Below are 14,937 nucleotides of genomic sequence, written 5' to 3'. Positions count from 1 at the left end.
GGCATTCAAAATTGTTAAGTGCTGATAGAAAAGTAAAATCTAAAAGATAGATAAGCTAATCATTAAAATATCAAAATTTATAGCGGTGGGGTGGTTTGTCAGCGAACTGTTAGTTACGAAAAAAAAAATGGTATCAATGTTCTTATAAATCTGTGACTTGTTCGCCGAAATATTAACGCAAGTTATTCAATATAAACTCCAAACCATAGTGGCCAATCTGTAATTTTGAGCTTAAGATACCTGTTTATAAAAGTCTGCGACCTGGTGAAGTCTAATCTTGATTATAGTTCCTACATATAAGGAGCCAATTCTTTATTAATATATCTTGATTGAAATTATTCATTGCTAATAACATGGGTAGTAATAATAATAATTGTCAGAGTTTTACAGATTTATCAATTACAGAGCAATGGTGCTACCTAAAGTAGGAGGGTTAGCTGTTAATCGTCTATACGTTTTAGCTGAATCAAGTTCAATTGGTTTGCGTTGTCGACTCTGATGTATATAATGGAATTGAAGGTAAAAAGCGAAATAGGAGTAGCACAGGGTATCATCTTCGAAATATCGCTCTTGTAAAGAAGTCTCTAGACAAATGATCTCTTAGGAAGCTTTATGATCAACTTTGTTACTACCAAAATTCTATTGCAAATTTCTCAAGTATAACTTAAGAGTGGCTGAACATAGAGGAGCAAAATTAATAATTGCCGTTGAACACAGAGAAAGAGATAACCCATGTAATTATTGAACCACAATGACTGCTTAATAAAGCTAGAATAACTTTGACGGTATGCACAGCGACTCTTCAAGTTATCTGAAGTGGACGTCTAAGATATTAGAGATTTGCTTCATATCGTGCAACTGACAAATGTTGAAAACAAACAATAAGCGAATAGTTTAAAGTTATTGGAGCCAGATTACACGGAGTTTGGGTTCTAGAGATTTAGATTATGCAGCTACCAGATTGTATAAAAAGCTCCTGCTTAACGTTAGAAATGCGAATGATACAAGGCTTTCAATATATTTTATGGTAGCGTGGATTTGGTGATTAACGCGGACTACGGTATATTGTTCGAAAACATTTAAGAGTTTTATGACTGGTTTCAATATCGTGTGTTCTGGGACTAGATAAGCACAATTCAAAGTAAAGTAAAACGGACCTGAAAATTTTCTTTTAAACATTTTGTTTAGTACTCTGCAACCTTTTATCAGTATATATATAATAATTCAGTAGAGTGCTGTTAAATATTAGGAACCTTATTCACCCGTACTTTGAAGTACTGTATTTTGGGAATAAATTTCCAATTGAATGTCTGCCTAAGCTCGCTCTATCTATAAAATATCCAGGAGAAAGGTTTATTGCTGTAGGATGGGTAGTTTACGAGCTCGTAATTTTTTTTTGTGTAAATAGTGTGTTTAACATTCGAACATTGACCTTATTGGTAGTTCCCCTTTTAAAGTATTTAATTGTTCTATATGATATGGGATAAAATATCGCTAGGTATATTTTACTTTTTTAATATCTAATTTTTCTGTTGTAGTTTTGGTAATATTGAGAAAATAATTAAAGTATATTATAATCTCCTGTATAGAGTATCTAAAAATTATTGTAAATTACCATAGTTACATAAATGTCACAGATTAGTTTTCCCAACAACCTTCTTTACTATTTACTAATAAGAAATTGATTTTGACGAGATACATTCTTACAAGGCAATTATTTTTTCTCCTTGTGCAATACTAACTTTGTATAATCACCCATAAATTGTCTGTGACATGTTTAAGAGGTCATTTGTGTATCGGAGCTGCCTTACATTAAGTTAATAAGATTGAAAATTAAATCTTAACATATGTTCCAAAATTTATATTTATTTTATATTTTAGAAATGGGTCTAATAAATTTGGAATAGCACCTTGACTTAACGGTTGCATTTAACTCTTGCTTGTAGTAAATATCTAAGAAGAATGTAGAAAGTACTATATATGTAAATACTTTGTCAATACTTCGTGAGATTTGAAACTAAATATATTTGAAATATATTTTTGTGCTAGGATTCGTTTTGTAATTCAATTACAGGTACAGTAATTAGTTTGATTTTATTTTTTCATTTATTATTTCTTTTTTTTATTTCTTTTAGTTCGGCTCTGAACGTAATAATCCATAAGGTCTTGGAGATGTGACATATTGACACTGGTGTGCTGACCATGGTGGCATTTGTGTCTTTTCAATGTAGTTTTTCAATGTAGTTATTTCTGGTCAGTAATCTTGTTTAATATTCGCTATTTTTATTTTGGTTACACCAAGCTATGAAGAGAATGGAAGTAATAACTGATATTCATTAATTTATCAACATTTTAATTCTTATTGGCCGACTAGATTTATGGTAATGTTGTTTCCCATCTGTGTAGCACATTCTATTAAATGTTATATATCTGGATTCAAGATTTAGATTTTAAGTTGAGCTAGTTAAGGAAATCTCGTGCTGTTTGTAGTAACTCAATTGTTTGATCTGCAAGAATTGTCTTTATATAATAGCAAATATATTTTGAGTATTTTAGAGTTTAGAATTAACTGGCTTAAATGCCAAAAGTAAGGCCCTAGACAAAAATATAACCAAAGACAAAAGAGATTAAGTTAGTAGGGTTAAAGTTATAAATATGTAATTAGTGTAAGGTAAGTGAATATGTTTGTGTAAAGTTGATTAAACAGTGATTTTAGGAAATTTAAGGCATCAGAAACAGCCATTAACTTTATTAAAGTGGAATACACTAATCTCTGTCAGTATTAATTGTCAACTTTTAAGGCTTGCTGCAACTCCAAGTTTTAATGTTTTCAAAATGCCTATTGGATATTACCCCATAGCGGGTAGTAACAGCAGCATACGTACGGAATGTTTAAATGTGGCAAGATTAACCATTTTGACTTATTAAATTTTAATAGACATTGTTTACAGATGAATTATGAATTATTTTAATTGTTGAATTTTATACTTTAATTATGTCAGTCATCCAGTGTAAATTGGGCCCAGTTTTTAATAATCCACGAGGTCTGTTGTAGTTAATTTTTTCACTAAATAAAGTTTCCAATTAAGATATAATCTTAGATGGCTCCAATTAATGAAGTATTTAGTATATCAATTTAAAGCATAGTTTTTTTTTTTTTTTAGGTTCGGCAGGAATATAACACAGAGGCAGGGGATTGAAAGTGTCTCTTGTTGTAGTGAAGTTCTGGATTATAAAATTTGGTTTACCTTTTAACTACCCGATATATCAGAAAATATAAGCCCTGAAAGATATCCACTTCTGCTGCAACCTATAAGAAACTGATTAAGTATAATGAATGTTCAAGAAAATATTTTGAAAAGGAAAATTAATCTTTTCCATTTGAAAAAAGTAGGTTTTGTAAGAGTAATAAGTGCAGTTTAGAGATTTTTTTTTTGCACACTTTGAGAGAGAGCCTTACCTTATTGCCTTATTTTTTGTTTGGGTTCCCCCAGGTCCCTCAGTGTGAGGCACCTCGTATATCCACCAGAGAGTTGCTAATACATCTTCCGGTGTATTTTGCATCTTCCAGTCTTGGATGGTCTGGGATGCATCTTAGGTATTTATCGAGCTTATTTTTAAACGCATCTACGCTCACTCCTGATATGTTTCTTAGATGAGCTGGCAGCACATTAAATAGTCGCTGCATTATCGATGCTGGTGCGTAGTGGATTAATGTCCTGTGCGCCTTTCTCAGTTTACCTGGAATGCTTTTTGGCACTATTAATCTACCTCGGCTTGCTCTTTCTGATACTTTAAGCTCCATGATGTTTTCAGCAATTCCTTCTATTTGCTTCCATGCTTGTATTATCATGTAGCGTTCTCTTCTCCTTTCTAGACTGTATAGTTTTAAAAATTGCAGTCTTTCCCAGTAATCAAGGTCCTTAACTTCTTCTATTCTAGCAGTATAGGACCTTTGTACACTCTCTATTTGCGCAATATCCTTTTGGTAGTGTGGGTACCATATCACATTGCAGTACTCGAGTGTACTACGCACATAAGTTTTGTAAAGCATAATCATGTGTTCAGCTTTTCTTGTTTTAAAGTGTCTGAATAACATTCCCATTTTTGCTTTACATTTAGCCAACAGTGTTGCTATTTGGTCGTTGCATAACATATTCCTATTTAAAATTACACCAAGGTCTTTAATTGCTTCCTTGTTTGTGATTGTCTCATTATTAGGTCCTTTGTATGCATACACCATTCCTTCTCTGTTTCCATAATTTATTGATTCGAATTTATCGGAGTTAAATACCATCCTATTTATCTCCGCCCATTCATATATTTTGTTTAGATCTCTTTGTAGTGAGTTCCTATCTTCATCACAAGTAATTTCTCTACTTATTCTTGTGTCATCGGCGAAACTTCTCACTACGGAGTTTTCAACATCACAGTCTATGTCTGAGATCATAATAACAAATAGCAGTGCAGCTAATACCGTACCTTGGGGCACACCAGATATTACCTGGGCTTCATCTGATTTCTCGTCATTTGCAACCACTATCTGTTTTCTGTTTTGCAGGAATTCTTTTACCCATTTTCCTATCTTTCCCACAATATTATGCTTTCTCATTTTTTTCTCCAATATGTTATGGTCTACCTTGTCAAAGGCTTTTGCAAAATCTAGATAGATCACATCTGTGTCTTTTTCATTTATCATATTATTGTATATGTTTTCATAGTGAGCTATCAGTTGGGTCTGTGTACTTTTTCCAGGTACGAAACCGTGTTGACCCATATTGAACAAATTATTTTTGACCAAATGGTTCATTATTTTCTTTTTTATTACCCTCTCATACACTTTCATAATATGTGATGTTAGACTAACAGGTCTATAATTGCTTGCCTCTAGTCTTGATCCACTTTTGAAGATAGGGGTTATATAAGCTAATTTATGTTTAACATATATCTCGCTCATATCTATACTCTGTCTTGGCAGTATTGCAAGTGGCTTCGCGATAGTGTTTGCAGTTTTTTTTAACAAAATCGCTGGAACTCCATCTGGTCCGGCTGCCGATCCATTTTTAATTTCGTTTATAGCCGTGACAATATCTGCTTCATTAATATCTATATCCGTTAGATATTCAACATTTTCTTCTCTCATTTCTGTTTCATTACTCTCATTCGCAATTCTTGGCGTGAACTCACTCTTATATTTTTCTGCTAATATGTTGCATATTTCCTTTTTTTCATTCGTTAGCCGTCCTTCAATTCTTAGAGGGCCTATTTCTATTCTCCTTTTATTCATCTTTTTTGCATAGGAGTAAAGTACTTTGGGGTTTCTTTTTATATTTTGAAGTGTCCTTTCTTCTAAGTCCCTTTTTTCATTTTCTTTCGACTGTATAATCTTTTGTTCTGCATTTTCTATCTTACATTTTATTTCCCTCATTTTCCACACATTTTTTTCTTTTGCAAGATTTTTCTTCCACTTTTTAATTTTCTGAAATAAGATTCTTCTGTCTCTTGGTATGCACGTCTTTTGTTTATTGTTTTTTTTCGGTACATATTTTTCAACAATTTTCTCCAGTATTTTGTACAGTATATCCGTATTTACCTGTATATTATCACTTATAAATACATTTTTCCATTCTTTATTCAGTTCTTCATTTATTTCTGACCATTTTATATTCTTACTGTAAAAGTTATATTTTCCATATCCTTCCCAAAGTTTTGTGCTTTTATTAATTCTGTGATCACTTGCTTTGGAATGAACTATCAATTCTATGACATTGTGGTCTGAAATTCCCGTGTTATACACTATTATTTCTTTAACATAGTTCACCTCATTCACAAATACTAGATCTAGGACATTTTCTTTTCTTGTTGGAATGTGGTTTATTTGTTGCATATTATGTTCTAATAGCATATCTTGAAGCTTTTCAAATTGCCTCTTATCTTCTGCGCTACTATTACTATCTTTTTTATATGTATACATACAACCACTTTCTTCTATCCGTTCTTTCCAATCCACGAAAGGAAAGTTAAAATCTCCGGATAGGAGTATATTCCAGTCTTTATGGTTTCTACATATATCATCTATTTTTTCTATTATTATGTCAAACTCCTTAGTGTTTGGGGGTCTGTAAACTACAATATTCATTCGTTTTTCAAATTCAAATTCTACCGCAATCAATTCACATTCTGTGTTGCTGTATTTTTCACATACTTTTCCTTGATTTATGTCTCTTCCATATATTGCGGTTCCCCCTTGATTCCTATTTTTTCTGTCTGATCTATAAGTTTGGAAACCCTTTATCTGGTCATCACTGCCAGTCTCTTGGGAATACCATGTTTCACTTATATTTAATATATCTATTTTTTCAATTTGGGTTAGTTCTTCTAAGAACTCTATTTTCCTTTTAGAGTTACTCGTGACTAGAGAGAGAGAGAGAGAGAGAGAGAGAGAGAGAGAGAGAGAGAGAGAGAGAGAGAGAGAGAGAGAGAGAGATGGTGTTATTTAGTTATTTTAATTATCTGAATGTTCTCTTCATTTCCACGCATTCAGTTCTACAGTAGCACACTTACTGTGTATAAAGGTATTGAATCTGTGCTTAAACCTACAATAAATAGAATCCATAGGCTCTCCCACTGAAAACAGTTTCGTCGTACAATTTAACAACTTCTGGTTTAGATAAAATGAAAGTTAACCTAATTAGGTTGAACTTCCAAACTGGTTATTTTTCTTCACTTTTGATTCTAAAATCCCTCCAGCAGATTATAATGATTTATGTAGTTTGCCGGCATGAAAATATCATAAGACCTTTTAGAATATTGCGTAATCAGTTTGCTATCTGCTGTAGATTTAACGAATTTTTTAAGGAATAGAGAGAAAAATAAAAGCTCCAAGTAAGTTTTTGCAGATTTCGTTACATTTCATCAAAAACTGTTAACATTGTAAGCTTTTAGATTTGCTTGAAAGTTGAGAAAGATACGAAATTTCTTTTAGAAATTTTAGTTATTTATCTATTAGCGATTTTACTCTTACCTGAAGATTATACTGTATGCGTAAATATTACCTTGAACTTTCTCAAACTAAATAACATTTAGGCAAAATATTTTTTGCTGTAGAAGAGCTTAGCTTCCGAGCTTATCAGTTTAAACACCCAAACGATGACATTGTAGGTAGTTTCCCTTTTGAAGTACCGGCATTTAACATGATTAGTTTTCCGACAACCCTATCACCATCATCTCTTTCTACGCCTATTGACGCAAAGAGCCTCTGTCACATTTCGCCAGACGTCTCTATCGTGAGCTTTTTAATAGATACTTCTCTGAATAATCACTCATGTTTTGTATAGCTTGACATGTTTACCGTAGCATTTGTGTACCCTAGCTCACTTGTCAAATTGATAAGATTTAAAATCAAATCTTATTGACATATGTTGCGAAATGTATTCTATTTATATTTTAGAAATGGGTTTAATCAAAGTTGGAGTAGCGGTTGTGGTGGTCTGTGTGGTAACGTCCCTGACCAGTGAACGCCAGACTGGGGTTAGTCCCGCTTAAACAAATTAGTTTCTTTGGTCGCTGCAACCTCGCCATCCTTGTGAGGTAAGGATGGGGCGTTTGGGGGAGCCTATAGTTCTATCTGCCGAGTCATCAGCAGCCCTTGCAGAGTCTTCTTTGTTCCTAGCTTAGTTGGAGAGGGGATTGGGCACTGATCATAAGTATATATGGTTAGTCTCAAGGGCATTGTCCTGCTCGATAGGGCAATGTCACTGTCCCTTGCCTCTGCCATTCATGATTGCCTTTAAACCTTAAACCCCGAATAACCGTTCCATTTAACGTTTTGTTGTAATGAGCAACCAGGAAGAATGTAGAGTACTTCTGTCAGTACTAAGGGACAAATAAAACTAAAATATTATATATTATACTTGTATATTTTTAATGCAATTAGGGGTACAGTGATTACTTGTATATTTTTAATGCAATTAGGGGTACAGTGATTGAAAGTGAATTTTTTTTTTGCAAAACTAATAAATTTGTTGAATTTTTGTAAATCTCTTTTCTGATAGTAATTCTTCGTAAAGTCTTTAGAGATGGTAACTTTTATCACCACTGGTGTGGTTGAATTTTTTTTTTTTTTTTTTTAAAGTTAAACTAAGCTATGAAGAGAATGAACTGGAAACTAATAACTCTTTAATGCAGTACATTTCATTGCATATTAAGGTACTTTGAGTATGGTATAGAATTCCAAAAGTAAGGCCCAAGACAAAAAATATAATTTATCAGTGTTTATCAAGTTGAAAAATTATTATTTCAGTAAAAGTTTGGGCGAATATTTTGGTGTAAAATTGATTGAACATTGGTTTACGGAAATGTGAATGATTAGAAGGGAGCATGCTCTTGATTGAAACTAAATTTGTTAGTTCAAATTGTCAGCTTAATATAAGGGTTGGTGTATCAAGTTTGGATATTATTTAGAAGTTTCAAGTATATATTGCTGCGTACTTAACGAAGTGCTTTTCAATGTAGTTTAAATAACCGTTTAAACATTAAATCTTAACTGATATTGTTTACAGATGAATTAAAAATATTTTAAATAAGGTTAAATTTTATATTTCATTGGATAGCTCGCTCATTCATTGCAGTTCTAATTACATAGTCTTTTATAATCCATGAGCTCTCTCGTAATAAATAGATGTTTCCAATTAAGGTATTGTCTTAGGTAGCGAGTGTAGTAAAATATTTACTTAGTTTATTTTAAAAGTACACATTTTTCCACACTAGTTAAAAACAGTTTTTTTTTCAGCATTAGCTAAATGTACAGCAAAACCAGGAGAAGCAATAAATTGGGTTGTTGTGGTGGATTTCTTGATTGTAAGTGTTGCAGGAGTACATTTTGACAACCTGAAATGTGGCAGAAAATATAGGCCCTGAAAGATATCCACTTTTGATGCAACAATAACAACTGATAAAGTATAATGAACGTTAAAGAAAATAATTCAAAAGGAAAATTTAATGTACATCGGATACCCAAGGTATGGAAGAGAATGTTTTGTTAGAGTAATAAGTGCAGTAAAGAAATTTCGCGGTTTTTTGCAGATTTTGAGTGAAAAGAGAGTAACAGGAATTTAATTATATCGAAAATCATAATTTGTTCTCCTATTTGGCCACATATAATTTTACACTAGACCGCCCATGGTTATAAACCTACAGTATATAGATTTCTGCGGAAGCTCTCCCTCTGAAAGCCTTTTTGTTAAGCGACTTTAAAAACTTCTTTAAGAACAACAAAGCGATAATTAGGCTGAACTTTCAAACCAGTTATTTTTCTTCACTTTTGACTTTAAAATTCCTCCAGCGGATTATAATAATTTATGGAGTTTGCCGTCATGAAAATGTCTTGTCTTTTAGAAGGTTGCGTAATCAATTTATGTCTGCTGTAGTTTTAACGATGGGAGAATGGATCATCCTATCACTATTTATTACATTTTCTCTCCATTTATTAACCAAAATTTGAAGGTGTTGGTTTTAGTTAACGTTGTTACATTTCATCATGAACTGTTAACATATTAAGCTTTGAGTTATGCTTTGAGACCCATACTGAAAGAGAAATTCCTTTAGAAATTTTGAAGTCTTTGATAAATTTACTTTGATTGCAGATTTATAGTTAATGCTGTATATACACGTTTTAGCTTGAGCTGTCTCAGTCTAGATAACATCTAGGCAAAAAGGTTTGTTACAGTAGAATAGGTAGTTCAGAGATCGTAAGCTGTTCGTATAGAAATAGTTTAAAACACCCAGTCATTGACATTATAGGTAGTTCCCCATTTGAAGTATCTGTATGATGAGATAGAAGAGCGCTAAGAATATTTCACTCTTTCAACACTTTCCTATACTGTATAGGGTTGGTAATAAAGTAGAGATAACCATTAAAATTATCTCCGGTTTAGAGTAGGAAGTAATAATTATTGTTACTACTTTTGTTAGGTAACTGACAGGTTAGTTTTCCAATAGGCTTTAATATATGATAAGATTATATTTTATTTTCATACGGCCAACAATGACCCATATATTTGTGTAGATTGACATGTTTAATGTACCATTTTTGCGTACCCGGGCTGCCTTGACGTCAAATCAATAATATTTAAAATTTAATCTTATACATCTGTAGCGAAATTATTGTAATTATATTTTAGAAATATTTTTAATCAAAGATGGAATAGTACCACAACTAACAGTTCTATTTAACTTTCTTGTAGTATGGGTATTCTGGAAGAATGTAGGGTACTTCTGTTAATAATACTGAGGGACAATTGAAACAAAAAATATTCGGAATAATTTTTTACTTAATTGCATTAAAAGTAAAAAAATTTAGATTTTTTTTATAATGCAATTACAGGTACAATCATTGTAAGTAAAATTGTTGTGGAAAAAAAAATTTAGATAAGTTTATGGAATCTTATAGATCCATTTTCTGATGGTAATTCCTTCTATTTTCTGATGGTAATTCCTCCTAAGATCTAGAGATGGTGACATATCAACACTGGTGTGCTGACCATGGTGTTTTTGTTCTTTAAAACAAAATAAGTTGGTTATTTCTGGTCAGTACTCTGGTTTGATATTCTCTTTAACTTTCGAGTTACACCGAGCTATGAAGAGAATGGAACTGGAAACTGATAATTCATTAATTTATCATGTTTTCATTAGTGTTCCCTATTTGTGTAGTAAATTTCATTACATGTCATACTCTACAGTAGAGATATAAGGTTTAAATTGTAAACCTTATAAGGTTTAAATTGTAAACCTGATCTAGTTAAGAAAATCATATGCTCTTGGAGAGCGTAATATAACCAAAATATTTTAAGAGTATTTAGGAGTGTAGAATTAAATGGCTAAGTTTCTAAAGTAAGGCTCTTATGACAAAATATATAATTTATCAATGCCAAGGTAAAAAATTATGATTTCAGTACAAGTTTGAGCGAATTTTTTGGTGTAAAATTGAGTGCACATTGATATAAGAAAATAAGTTATTAGAATGGAGCATACTCTTGATTAAAATGAAATATACTAATTCCCTGTCAGTGCTAATTGTCACCGTAATCTAGGGCTGCTGTATCAAGTTTGGATATCATTTAAGTCTCTAATAGATATAATCATGTACCGCCTACCTGTGATATGTATTTGTGTGGTTTGAATAAAAATTTTGACAAACCAAATCTTAATTGACATTGTTTACGGATTAATTGGAAATATCTTTAATTCGGTTGAATTTTATTTTTCAGTAGATAGAAAATATTTAGCTTCGAGTTTATTTTTAAAATACAATTTTTTCCACAATCGTTTAAACCCTGTATTTTTTCAGGATTGGCTGAAATGTACAGCAAAGGCAGAGGAAGCAACAGATGGGTTGTTGTGGAGGATTTCTGAACTGTAAGAGTTACAGGGAATCCCTTCTGACAACCTGAAATGTGGCAGAAAATATTAGCCCTGAAAGATATCCAGTTCTAATGCAACCCTTAAGTAATTAATAAAGTATAATGAACGTTCAAGAAAACTAAAAGATAATGTACTTCGGATATCCAAGGTATGGAAGAGAATGTTTTGTTAGAGTAATAAGATAAGTGCAGTAAAGATATTTCGCGATTTTTTGCAGATTTTGAGTGGCAAAGAGAAACGGGAAGTTAGTAAATTTCGAAAATCATAATTTGTTCTATATTTGGCCGCATATAATTTTACACTAGCCCGCCCAATGGTTATAAACCTACAGTATATAGAATTCTGCCGCTCTCCCACTGAAAACTTTCGTCAAATTTTTACAACTTCCAGTTTAGAACAATGAAACGATAATTACGATAATTAGGTTGAAATTTCAAACTAGTTATTTTTCTTCACATTTGACTTTAAAATACTTCCATTAGATTAAAATAATTTATGGAGTTTGCCGGCATGAAAATATCTTCGACTTTTAGAAGGTTGCGTAATCAATTTAATGTCAGTTTTAACGATGGGAGAGTGCTTTCACTATTTTTTACATTTTTTCTCTATTTATTAACCAAAATTTTAAAGCTCAGACAGTTTTAATGTATTTTGTTACATTCCATCATGAGCTGTTAATGTATTAAGTTTAACTTTTTTAAGTTATTGAGAGACCCATACCGAAAGAGATATTCCTTTAGAAATTTCGAAGTCTTTTAGTGAATTTACTTTGCTTGCAGATATAGTAAAAGCTGTATATGCGTGTAAGCTTGAGCGGTCTCAGTCTAGATACCATCTAGGCTAAAGTTTGTTGCTGTAGAATAGGTAATTCAGAGAGCGTAAGTTGTTCTTATTGGAATTGAGTTTAAACACCGCCATATTGACATCATAGTTAGTTCCCATTTGGAAATATTTACTTGCTCGATATGATATGGGATATCGCTAAGATATCACTTTTCCAATGTTTTTCCTTAGGGGGTTGGAAATAAATGAGAAAATTATTAAAATGATTACCTCCGGTATAGAGAGTAGCAAGTAATAATTATTGTAACTACCCTAGTTAGGGAAATGATGATCAGTTTTCTTACAATAGGCTTCTTTAGTTTTACTAATATGAAATTATATTTTAATAGGCTATATTTTTTTTATGGCAAGTATTTTTTTTTCATGATATTTAGTGCAATAGCCTTTGTATAATCAGCCATATTTTGTGTAGCGTGACCTGTTTACTGTGTCATTTGTGTACCCGAGTTTTCTTAACGTCAAATGAATAAAGTTTTAGAATTAAATGTTATTTATACATATGTTTACAAATTTTAGTTGTAATTATATTTTTGAAATGGGTTTAATCAAAGTTGGAATAGTACACCAACTAGGTTCTAATCAACTTGCTTGTAAGTAATGAGTATTCTAGAATGTAGAGTACTTCTGTTAAATACTAGGACAATTGAAACCAAAGATATTCTAAATATTTTTTAATTATGGATTTTTGATGCAATGATACGCACAGTGATTGAAAGTAAAATACTTTCACAATTTTTAAAGATACATTTGTGGAGATTTTTTATAATACAATTACCAGTATTATGATTTTAAGTGAAATAATTGAGGGAAAAAATAAGATAAATTTTTGGAATCTTTTAGCTCTTATTTTCTGATAGTAATTCTTCGTAAGGTCTTATATGGTGACATTTCAATACTGGTGGTGTGCTGACTATTGTGGAATTTCAGTGTACTTTAAAACAAAACAAAAAGTTTGATATGGAACTGGAAACTGATAATTCAAAAATTTATCAGTTTTCATTCTAGTAAACAACTGTTCCCTATTTGTGTATAGTACATTTCATTACATATTGCACTATACAGTAAAAGATAAACGTTTTAAATTTTAGACCCGATCTAGTTAAGAAAATCATATTCTCTTATGATCTTCAAGGAGAGTGTAATATATAACAAAGTATTTTGAATATTTGTGTGTATAGAATTCAATGGCTTAAATATCAAAAGTAAGGCACTTAAGACAAAAAAAAAAATCTTTTGTGTAAAGTTGAAGAAATCATGATTATCGGTAAAAGTTTGACCGAATATATGTGTAAAAAATATTGACCGTTGATTTAAGGAACTAAGTTATTGGGAGGGAGCATAAACTTAATTAAAATTAAATATGCAAATCCATGTCAGTGCTAATTGTCAGCGTAATTATAAGGGGTTGCTGTATCAAGCTTGGGTATTATTTAAGTCTAATAGATATTATCCTGCAGCTTGGAGTGCCGTCTACCTATGAAATGCATTTCAGTGGGGGTGTGGATAAACGTTTTGACCAATAATAAATAAATTGATATTGTTTACCGATTCATTAGGAATATCCTGAATTAGGCTGAATTTTATATTTCAGTATATAGCTCACTCATTCATTGTAGATCAAATTGCAGTCTTTTATAATCATAGAGCTCTCACTGTATTAAATGTAGACTAATAAGTCTCGAAAAGTTACCAATTAAGGTATTTTCATGAATATGAACTATGTAGTAAAATATTTTAAAATACACATTTTTCCACACTAGTTTAAAAAACTTTTTTTTTTCAGAATTGGCTGAAATGTACAGTAAAGGCAGAGGAAGCAATGAATGGGTTGATGTGGTGGATTTCTGGATTGTAAGAGTTGCAGGAGAACCTTCGGGCAACCTGAAATGCGGCAAAAAATACAGGCCCTGTAAAATCTTCGTTTGTGATGCAACTCTTAAGTAATTATTAATTTATAACGAATGTTCAGGACAATATTTCAAAAGGTTAAATTTTGGTATAAACATACAGTATGTAGTAGATAAGTTATGATTTTGTTTATTAATATTTCTGCCTTTTAATTAGTTATTTGTTTGCTAATCATTTTCAGTTTTCATTGAAGATTGGCAAACTTTTTAAACTGTGCAGTTAAATTTTCTGGGGATATTATTACTGAATAGAATATATTACATACATTTACGAATGCTATTAAATGTAGCGAAAACTCAAGTGATCAACAATGACAATTCAATTCGCAACCCGTGATGGGTAATATAAATAATATTGCTTGTACGTTAAGGACACTTATTGGGCAAGGTTTGCTTTTGAGCTTGTATATATTCTTTAATTGTATATTCTATCATTGTGAAATAAAATTTGTACTTTATTTTGTAGCATTTCTTAATACAATTTATAACTTTCCTAATTGAATTTTATTTAATCCTAGTATTTTAAATAGAATTTATTAGTTTGAAATTTTATATTTTACTTTAAGGCATTGGTTATAACAATTATTGCTTTAAATTTTGACAGTAAACTTTTACTTTAAAATTTTGAATTTTTAGGTGTGATATATGATGACTTGGAAGAAGAGATTGGCCAGCAACACAATATTTTTTTAAAACTGTCTTTAAAATATTTCCTAAATCTTTGCAGGTGAGGTTAAGGAAATTAAATCTGCAACATAGATTTGGT

The 14,937-nt window shown here is 31.4% G+C and overlaps 1 long non-coding RNA gene across 7 annotated transcripts in view; it reads left to right on the top strand.

Moving 5' to 3' along the window:
- The window catches only part of LOC137626051 (uncharacterized), a 116,047-nt gene extending 101,882 nt beyond the window's left edge, over nt 1-14,165 (top strand). For 4 of the 7 annotated variants that reach the window (XR_011040960.1, XR_011040962.1, XR_011040961.1 and 1 more), the window contains exons 2-5: nt 3,165-3,390; nt 8,792-9,020; nt 11,348-11,569; nt 14,048-14,165. This is a non-coding gene — a long non-coding RNA (uncharacterized lncRNA). Of the gene's footprint in view, nt 1-3,164; nt 3,391-7,431; nt 7,591-8,791; nt 9,021-11,347; nt 11,570-14,047 lie in introns of those variants that run through there. The other 3 variants (XR_011040965.1, XR_011040966.1, XR_011040963.1) reach the window with 2 other exon arrangements.
- Nucleotides 14,166-14,937: the final 772 nt, after the last annotated feature.

This window comes from Palaemon carinicauda, chromosome 33 (genome assembly GCF_036898095.1).
Source record: "Palaemon carinicauda isolate YSFRI2023 chromosome 33, ASM3689809v2, whole genome shotgun sequence".
NCBI lineage: Eukaryota > Metazoa > Arthropoda > Malacostraca > Decapoda > Palaemonidae > Palaemon > Palaemon carinicauda.
The sequence above is the reverse complement of the archived record's forward strand: the minus strand, read 5'-3'. Positions and strand labels throughout refer to the sequence as shown.